Source organism: Arvicola amphibius, chromosome 6 (assembly GCF_903992535.2).
Source record: "Arvicola amphibius chromosome 6, mArvAmp1.2, whole genome shotgun sequence".
NCBI lineage: Eukaryota > Metazoa > Chordata > Mammalia > Rodentia > Cricetidae > Arvicola > Arvicola amphibius.
This window is the reverse complement of record NC_052052.2, coordinates 40,351,010-40,362,100: the sequence shown is the minus strand read 5'-3', so window position 1 is coordinate 40,362,100 and position 11,091 is coordinate 40,351,010.

The following is an 11,091-nucleotide window of genomic DNA, read 5'->3' as shown; positions in this document are numbered from 1 at the left end:
CTGAATTTTCTTTATCCACGCATCTGTTACCAGACAGCAAGGCTGGGTCCATCACCTGACTGTTGTGGGTAGTGTCGCAACAGACACTGACATGCAGGGACCTCTGCTGACTTAGCTCCTGGGGGATCTATCTAGGGGCAGCGTACCTTGATCACGTGGCAATTCTACTTCCCACAGTGACTGCACTCGGTTCCGTTCCTACCCACAGAGTGCAGGGCTCTCCCACTCCTCGCCAACATTATCCTTTTCCTTTCAAAAGACTCCTTACATTTCGTATGTGTGCGCAAGCATGTGTGCACAAAAACAAACATATGTGCACATATCGCAGCGCATGTGTGGGGGTCAGGTGACCATTTGTGGTAGTTCGTTCCTTCTACCACATGGGCCAAACGAATAATCAGACTTTGCAGCAAATGCTTTTTCCTGCTGAGCCATCTGGAAAGCCCCGGTTTGTTTTCTCCATGAGAACTCTTCTGACTGGGATTAAGTAGGGTCTCAACGTCTTTTTGACTTGCATTTTTCTGATAGATGAAGATGTTGAACATTTTTTTTTACATATTTATTGTATTTTTGAGGACTGTCCTGTTCATTTGCCTGTTTACTGCTTGGGTTATTGGGGGAGGGATTGTTTTCATTCTTCTTCATATACTGTAGCTGTTCATCTTTTGCTCAGGACATTTTTGTTTAAGAAAATCTATCCTCGGGGCTGGAGAGATGGCTCAGAGGTTAAGAGCATTGCCTGCTCTTCCAAAGGTCCTGAGTTCAATTCCCAGCAACCACATGGTGGCTCACAACCATCTGTAATGGGGTCTGGTGCCCTCTTCTGGCCTGCAGGCATACACACAGACAGAATATTGTATACATAATAAATAAATAAATATAAAAAAAAGAAAAAAAAAGAAAATCTATCCTCTTGGGAGGCAGAGGCAGGCAGATCTCAGTGAGTTTGAGGTCGGCCTGATCTACAAAGTGAGTTCCAGGACAGCTAGAACTGTTATACAGAGAAACCCTGTCTCGAAAAATCAAAGGAAAAAAAGCCTCATCAACAGAGACAGTTATGAAATGGCAGTTCCAGCTGCTGAAGCATCACCCCTAATTAAGCACAAAGGGGTGACCGTATCTGACTCCCGGCTTCAGATATGTTTCCCTTTTCTCCCAGGGTCCCTAGTTTCCTAGTGCTGCTTCTCGTGGGCTAATATAATTGCTCTTGGTACCGCTTAACTCATATTCATTGTAAAGAACCTTGCATTATGAAGTGCACGGGGGCACCGTTTATAATCATTAAATGTTACATGCTCGGGAACGTCTCCTTCCAGGAAGCTTTTTGCCTGTAGCATCCTTCCCCAGGCAGCCGTAACCCAGATACCGCTCTCCCCCCACTGCCAAGCTCTCTCTACTGAGCAATGGAGCTTTATTGAAGTTTTCATTGAGAAGGTGGAGGGAAGGGCTTACATCACTAGAAGATGTTTTAAAACCCTGCCTCAGCACTTCAGTTCCCTCGAAATCTCCCCTGCCAGGCCCCACCCACTGGATATAATTGGATCTTCCTCGCCTACTCCAATTCCCAGCTTCTTCTGTTCCCTTCTTCTTTCTTGAGTTTTTTCTTTGTCAGCCTCTTTGGGAAGGACTCTGGTTGTCTTTTCTTTATGTCCAGCAAATACTAGACACTCAGAGAATGGCTGTGAAATGCATGAATGAATCCTGCCTCCCTCTCCTACCAATCTCAAAGTTATCTGCTCCCTCGCTGGTGTACGAAATCCTGTTGGCTTCAGCAACTTTCCCCAAACATTAGCAAGTGTTCAGCAAATGCTTCAGAGAAGCAAGGTATGGGGTAACAAGCCATGAGCCTCCTGGTAAAATATAGAATAATATAAATGGGTTAATATAAGTTGTAAAAGCAGAAACCCCATTTTAGGACCACTCCTCTGACCAGAAGAATTTGGCATGAGATTGGTGGGTTTTGTTTTGTCTTTAGTTCATTTCCTACCCTTAATAATTTAGTAATAGTAACGGCACTGCCTGTTTCTGTGTGCCGGGGACTCTGAGGGGCTTCACGTGTATTTGTAGACATGACCCTCACCAACTCTCTTAAAATGGATCTAATTATTATTCTATTCACCCAGGGAAAACCTGAAACCTGGAAATGCTAAGAACCTCCCAAGGGTTCAGAGTCATGGTTCAAAGCTGGAAACCCATTCTCAAAGTCCGTTCTCTTTAAAAATCAAAGATTTATTGATTTTTATTTTATGTGTGTGTGTGTTTTTCCTGCATGTATGTATGTGAACCGTGTGTGTGTGGTGCTTGCAGAAGCAAAAGAGGGCACTGAATCCCCTGGAACTGGAGTTACATATGGTTGCGAGCGGCTGTGTAGGTGTGTCCAACCACTGAGCTATCTCTTCAGTCCCAAAGTCTCTATTCTTAAGCATATATTTTGCTAATATCAAATTTTAAAACAATGCTCCCCCACAAAAGCTTGGTGATAAATAGAAACATATGTCTTATTGGATATTATGTGCTTCAGAGCTGACGCTGGCTCAGCCAGTGAAGTATTTGCTGCAGTGAGCGCCAGGATTGGGGCAAGATCCTATCTCAAGATATAAGGTGGACATGTTAACTGATGACCTCCATAAGGACCTGTGTGTGCACAAACACGTGCATGTGTACACACACGCACGCACACGCGCACACACACACTGATTTATAATTGGGTCAAAGCAGGTGAAATGATGGAAGGATAGTGTCCCAGGGAAACATCCCAGGATGCAATGCCTTGCTGCTACGCACAACCAATATTTAGTGAGTGCCAACTGTGAGCTAAGAATAAGGCATTTAAGTATGAGAGCAGCCTCCTTGTTTTTTTAGAAATGCATTCTAACTGCCGATCCAGATGTTAAAATAATTCCAGTGTGGTGAAGGTTTGGGAGTGACTCAGAAGGCCACAGAGCAACCAGAAAGATTCTCCCTAAGGGTCTGATTTCTCAACGGATGCTTAGAGGGTACTAGAAATAGTCAGGCACAGAAGCAGGAGAGGTATGTCCTGTGTGATGTGGGATGCTCTTTTGTATGCTGCGAATATGTTTTATTACCATTGGTTAATAAAGAAGCTGCTTTGGCCCTATGACAGGACAGGATATAGATAGGCAGGAAATCTAAAGATAGCCACAGGGAGAAAGAAGGTGGAGTCTGGGAGATGCCAGCAGCCACCAGAGAAGCAAAGTGTGGGGTAACAAGCCATGAGCCTCCTGGTAAAATATAGAATAATACAAATGGGTTAATATAAGTTGTAAGAGCTAGTTAGTAATAAGTCCAAGCCACCAGCCAAACTTTTAGAATTAATTTAAGCCTCTGAGTGTTTATTTGGGAACTGGAGGGCAGGAGAGAAACCTCCATATGCACCTGTGTATTTGAAGCCCACAAGCGGCTGTGGTTCATGTGGTTCAATGAGGCTGGGGACTGGTGAGATAAGGTAGATACACAGCAGATTGTGGGAGGGGTCTTTGTGGGGAGTAAGGGATACACTATCTAAGACCAAGAAGAGGAATGGCATGGTGGCTCCAGGCCAAACTCTAACCTGGCTATTTTTCCAGCAAACCACACAAATAGACCTGTATTATATTTCAGGTCTAAAATGGTAGAGTGGGGTTTGTTGTGATTGTTACACCTGGGACCAGCTGTGGCCCTGACCCAACACTATGCTAGAAAGAACTCCCCAGCGAACTGGGAAACAGGATTCAGATGAATCAGCTGACTCTGCCTAAGGTCTAAAGTGAAGAAGCACGCAGCAGTAACGGAAGGCAAAGGGGAGAGGAGCCTTATGTGCAATCAGACACACAGAAGGCCGTGCCAGGGGTCATGCGCGTCAAGGTGAAAACAGAGCCGTCTGTGAAGCCGGTAAGCAGTGTCCTGTCCTAGTAGTAGAAGGGTATGATTGACAGCTGCGAGAGGCCCAACAGCACTGATTTCTGCTTTGCCTTCATTTGCTAATTTGATGAACAAATCTTTGTATATATGCACATAGCATGCATTGCTGATTGCGTGAACTCTATTTTAAGTGTGTGTGTTTTTTTCTGCATGTATGTCTTGTATGTATGTAAACCATGTGTGTGTGTGTGTGTGTGTGTGTGTGTGTGTGGTGCCTGCAGAGGCCAGAGAGAGCATTGAATCCCCTAGAACTGGAGTTATAGATGATTGTGATAGAACCAATACTTTGTCTTTTGAGGGATAAGCAAACATTCTACTTCTTTTTACTTTTTATTGTCTCTCTCTCTCTCTCTCTCTCTCCCTCCCTCCCTCCCTCCCTCCCTCCCTCCCTCCCTCTCTCCCTTCCTCCTCTTTCTCCCCCCACATCTGTGTGTGTGTGTGTGTGCGTGCGCGTGTCTTCCTCAATCACGTCTCAGAGTCTCTCACTGAACATGGAGTCACTAGGTGGCAGACTGGCTGGCTGGCAGCCCCAGGATCCTGTGTCACCCTTTCAGTGCTCTGGTCATAGGCATCACACCCAGCTTTGTTACATGGGTGCTGGGGATCTAGACCCAGGGGCTCGGGCTTAGGCTGCGGGCACTTTGTCAGCTGAGCCAACTCTCCACTTTTACTTTTCATTCTGAAACAGTCTTATAAGTTGGCCTGGAACTTGCAATCCTCCTGCTTCAGCTTCTGAGTGGCTAGAATTACAGGCTTATGCCATAGGTCCAGATCAGCCAGCATTTTTGACATTACTACCAAATTTCTATAAACCTCAAGAACTTTTTTCTGAAAAACTTAATCCCTTGCCCATGCATTGCTGGACATTAATCCTTAATGTTGCTGTTCTCTGTAACAGTGTCACCGTGGTTTAACATGACAGCAGGACATGGCAGGTGACTGTTCTCTAGTAAAACAGAATCAAAAGAGTAAAAAAGCCGAAGCAATTAAATTCAATCTTCCTGGGCTGGAGATCTGGCTCAGTTCTTAAATGCCGATCACACAAGCATAAGGGACCTGAGTTTGGGTCCCCAAACCTATGCAAAAGGCCAGACAAACTAGCATATGCCTGTAACCCCAGGGTTCGGGAGGCAGAGAAAATAGATCTCCGGAGCTCATTGGCCAGCCAAGTCTAGACAAATCAATGATCTTCAAGTTCACTGAAAGACTTTGTCTTAAAAAGTAAAGGCTCAAAGTGATCAAGGAAACACATCCAAGGTTGCCCTCTGGTTTCTGTAAGCATACACACACACACACACACACACACACACACACACACACACACACACCTGTCATCACACACACACATGTACACACACCTGTCAGGACACACACATGTGCACATACCTGCAAGTACACACTGTACGCACACCTGCAAGTGCACACTGTACGCACACCTGCAAGTGCACACACCTGTAAGCACACACATGTACACACACATATCACACACCTGCATGTGCACACATGTACACACACCTGTCATCACACACATGTACACATTACCTGTCAGCACACACATATATACATACCTGAAAATACACACATGAACATACACCTGCAAAATCACACGTGCACACACATCTGCACGTACACATAAATGTACACATGCCTGCAAACACACACATATCATCCACCTGCATGCACGCACACACATGTACACACACCTGCAAACACACACGTGCACACACACACACATCCCACACCTGCATTCACACACGTGTCTGGAGAGATGACTCAGCAGTTAAGAGCACACACTGCTCTCATAGGAGAGCCACATCAGTTCACTCCCAACTGCCTGGAACTCCAGCAGCGGGACATGCCACAACATCTCCAGCCTCTGTGAACACCTGCACCTACATATCATACCCACACACAGATACACACATACCCATAATTTTATAACTAAGATAAATCTTGGGGAAAAAAGAGCTTTTCTCTCAAGAGAGCTTGCCTTTGGTCTCCAGAACCCATGTAAAGGTGGGAGGAGAAAATAGCTCCACAGGGTCATCTGGTCTCCACCAGTGAGCTGTCATTTATATTCACACACTCACTCGCCCAAGCTTGCACACGCACAAACAAAAACAGTAACTATATAAATTTTTTTTAAAGTTTTGAAAAGAATTTACCTCTCAAGCGTCCATTTCCTTTTGTGTCGCAGAGTTAACTCTGGATTGTAAAAGGAAAAAAAAAAACCAGAAAGAATTGTTAAAGACAATGGCATGAGATGAGACCCCATCGGTGGGCGTGAACTGTGCTGCCTAGCCCAAGTCACTTAACTTCTCTGAGCCACAGTCATAGTCAGGCATAATGTATACAAATCCTACACGGCTCCACATTTATCCCACAGCGACATTAATATTAATGAATGCTTGTCTCTTTACATGGATGATTCTGTGTACATCATATACTGTATCTTTATGGGAAGCTCCTCTGTCTTGTCCATTTGACAGTGAACACTGGAGTAATCACTAAGACAATCCTCCCCAAGGTTTACAGGAGCGTCTGAGTCACCTCCAAGTCTGCTCTATATCCTCCCATTTACTCATTCCATTTGCTTGAACTATGAGCTGAGGTCCGTGGTTCTTACAATGCAGAGATAATGCATTTGGAATGCCCACCATGGTATCTGGCACCTGGTGTGGGGTCAGCATCCCTTACATGGTATCATAGAGAGAGAAGGGGTCGAGGGAAGGGGGGTGAGAAGGACGTCATTGCACTCACCCCCAGTCCCAGGACTGCAACAGGCCACACTGGTTTTCCAGGGGCCATCAGGATTCTGCCAAGTTGCCATCTGTGTCCCTATCCCCCCTTGGGACCTATGAGCTCTGTATGGGCTCATAGTTTAAATTGAGACGTGTTGAAAGTATAAAATACATACCAGATTTCAAAGACGCTGTATAAAAAAAGAGAAGAATGCAGATAGCTCCAAAATTTTGCATAGAATACATATTGAAATCGTTAAGTCACCTTTTATTGTGGTTCTTCACTGTTTTAGCGTGGCTGCCAGAGAACCTGCAATTACATGTGCCTCCTGCATTCTCCACTGAGCAGAGCTGTTCCTGTGGGGTCTGTTCAGTCCTCTGCCCACCAAAGACCAGATTTCAACAGCACTTCAGATCCAAGTTGTTCCAAAACCTTTATGTGGAGCACAGCGCTGCCACACACCCATCTGTCCCGTGGCTGGGTCACACTGGTGCAGATCTCTGTCTTGGCTATTTAGGATTTAATTTTTTTTGTCTACATGTGTATGTATGCACATGTATATAGGGAGCAGAGACTGACCTTGGGTGCCTATCTTTATCCGTCTCCATATTATTTTTGAGTCCGTCTAACTGAGCCAGGAATCCACGCATCCACTAGACTGGCTGGAGGCTGGACAGAATGCTCCAGGGATCCTCCTGTCTCTGCTTTCTTACAGAGTCTGCAGGCACATGGGCTCTGGGATTTGAACTCAGGTCCTCATGTTTATGTGGCAGGCTCTTTCCTGACTGCGCCATCTCCCCAGCCCCCAGGCCTTTTAAATGGGATCAATACACTGTCTCATGCTCTCGAACAAGAAATATTTACCTATTAGAACATGCCAACTGTGAGAGTCTAATAAAACTCATTTGCATTTTTGAAACCTCATACACAATGATGCTATTTTACTGGAAGATTTTCATATTTATTTTATTAAGTATAAAAGACCAGTAAAAACTGTGTACACCAAAAAAGATATAAGGCTATCATTATATACCGAGTTATAGCATGCCAGTGATACACAACCCATCCGACTTGCCCAGGAGCCCCACCGGGAGGCATGAGGTCATTCTGTCTGTGCTGTTTGATATAAAAGGAATCTCTGGGACGTTTGACACTGTTAAGAACTCTGGAAATTTAATTTCAAAATTATTTGACTAATGTGCTCTTTCTCCCTGAACCCATTGCAGGTAAACAGTAACTCCCCCAGAAACATTCAAACTCCTCTTCACAAACAATCCCTTCCACAGACGGGCGGGAAGACATGCTAGGAACAGGTTTCCTCAGAGCGTATAGCAGCTATGACTTCCCTCACCATTTTCTCTAAACAAGCCCCCAACTCAGTTGATCAGTGTGGGAGGGGTTGTTGCTTTTTCCTCTTTAACTCACTGGTTAAATCAGAAATATTTATTCTAAGACACGGTTTAAGGAACTCTGTAATTCTCAGTCTGTCTGAGCCGTTGCAAATAAATCCAAGATGAATGCCTATCATTGTTTCCAACCTCGTTAAGCAAATGGGGATAGAGATGTATACAGTTCATCAGAGTAATTAGTTGATTGGGGCTGAATAATTCCAAGAATAAACATTTGGGCCCCTGGTACTTTAGGAACCCCCTGGAGTGAGAAGGATTATAAATGAAGTGTCCAGGACAGAGAATGGCCCAGATAGAGTTAACATCCTGGGGGGGTATATGGGACACATTAGATAAGCCAGAGACGCGGGTTTAGGGTTTGCCGTCTTTCCTCATGCCTTACTAATGCTGTATTGCTTTGGTGTGAAGAGCAGTGTGGGATTGCAGGGAAGTGGGTAAGAGGACGGGACTGGTGGTGACAGCGCCCCCTACTGCCCATGAGCCACCTTCCTTCCCCGAAACGATGGCGACAGCGCCCCCTACTGCCCAAGAGCCGCCTTCCTTCACCGAACGGAAGTTCCAGGGTGCTTAGAGACACAGTACCCAAGGGAAGTCTGGGAGAAACAACGGATGCTCACTGACATCCTGCAACACTGCCGGCATCGTGTGCACATTTTTAATCTAATAAAAATGAAGTTCATTACGAATTCATGGAAGAATACGATGCGTTTTCACAGATGAAGAAAACCAGGTTTAAGACAGTTAGATAATCTTTTCGGATGCTAGAAGGGAAACCACCCAGGGTTCAGACCTAGGAATGGACTTCTTCGGCCTCATGCTCTCCCAACTGAGCTATCCTGGCAGCTGCAATGGGAGCGGGGGGGTGGCATTTACTGAAGCAAGCTGCCGGTAGTCAGAAACCCAGGCCACAGACCCCCAAACATTGATGTCCAACTGTCCCGATTTGCCTGGACCAAGAGGGTTTGGGGGACCCTGGGCACCTTTGGAGTAAACTGGAGAGCGGATAACTGTTTCTGGACCCCTGATGAACAAAGCATCGGGGTGGAAGGTTCTCGTTGAGGAATAAGAGGATGCCCCGCTGTCTGCCTTGTCCTTTATTTCCAGGCAGCCGTCATGAGGAAGCCATCGCTGGCCCACTTGTCTTATGCCTTGACACATCCTGGGGCATTGTCAAAGAAGTTGACACCTCCACCAGTATGAATTCCTCAGTTCCTGTCCCAAACTGTCAGTCACTAGGAATTTAGCTAACTGGACTACCCACTCTAGCGGAAGAGCTGAGCCTGGAGCATCATGGGAACACAGGCTTTCTCCGAAGGAGGGTGAGGCAGGGGCAGCAGAGGCAGCCAAGCCGAAGTTCGCAGAGTGCTTGCTAATGCGCTGAGCTCCGTACTTGAAGCGCCTTGTCTTGCACGTCTGCACACACTCCCTCTTTGTAACAGCTCTAAAAGGTAGCGACCGTGAACACAAATTACAGGTCTAAAGATAAACAAAACCAGAAAGAAGCTAAATAACATGTCTACAGCCACACAGATAGAAAAATAAAAATGTGGGACTCAATTTCTGTCTAAAGCTGTGTGACTTTTCCCACTATATCATAGTGTCTGGCTGTGACATTCTGAAGTGATACATATCTGACCTCCTTCCTGGATCCTGGAACAGGGCTCTAAAGCCCCCGTTTTTTAAAGATTTACTTTATTTTTCATTGCATACACATGTGTGGCTATAGACTTGCGAGTGCTGATGCCCACGGGGGAGGCAGCAGATTCCCCCTATAGCTGGAACTATACGCTGGCTCTAAGCCACCCGGCGTGGGTGCCAGAAACCAAACTCAGGTTCTCTGCAAGAGCAGAATGTACTATTAACCATGGAGACATCTCCCCAGCCCAGAACAATGGTTTTTTTTTTTTGAGTGATATGATGATAAGAGCATCTTTCATTATATTTGGCCTTAATTCCAAGTGAGAAGGGGGTCGTGAAAAGCGCTGGCATAATCAGTAGGCCAGAAGTATTAAGAGGCCTGGCCCTAGTGGCTGGTGACTGAAATGGGTCCAGTCTTAGGAAACTTAGGAAAAAGCCTTTAACCTATAGGGCCTAATACTGACTCCAAGTAATTAGTGTTAAATAGGATTAACACATTGAGTGTCTCGAGGCTGGAGAGGCAGCTCACCTGTTCAGAACTAGTCAGAGGACGCAGGTTTGGGCATCACAGCATACCTGTGGCTCACATACATGCATGCAGGAAAAGCACGTCTATACATAAATAAAGATAAATCTTAGACAGTATTTTAAAACATTGGGTGTGATGTTGGGGTAAGAGTTTTTAGACCCGTTCCTAGCATCTTCAGAGCCCACTAAACTGGTCTTGAAATCACCAGGAAACACATTTATGGATGTTTCTTTGAGTCTCCACAGGGTTTGATTGACGGAGGACTCCCCGAATGTAGGTGACATACCCCTTGGTCTGTAGTCTCAGGATGAATTTTAAAAGGGGAGTAAAATGAAGTCACTGCAAATACAACATTGATGGAGCGTGCATGCTTCTTTCAGGAAAGAAGGCAGAAATAATAAACAACTTCAAGAGTCTTCCTGAAGTCAGCAGCACTTGGAAAGCTGAGGCAGATTTCTGTGAGTTTGCGGCCAGCCTGGACTACAGAGTGAGTTCTAGCACAGTCATGGCTACACAGAGAAACCCTATCTTTGAAAACCAAAAACCCAACCCCCCCAAAAAAATTCTTCCCTCCTGAGACATCTGCTGATCTAGGGTGGGGCACACAGCAGTGTGTGTATAGACCTAGTGAAGGGTGGCTGGCACCTCCCAGATGGCATCTACACCCAGAAACTACAGATATTATGAGAAGCCACAGTTTGACAGTTTGCTTGGCTTGTGACAAGAATGGATTGAAGTTCATTCATTCTCAGAGAAGGGAAGCACCAAAGTTTGCAGCATAATCCCACCCAAAAGACAAAAACAGCAACACACACACACAATTTTCATTTAAAAAATCTAGTAACCCAGGTA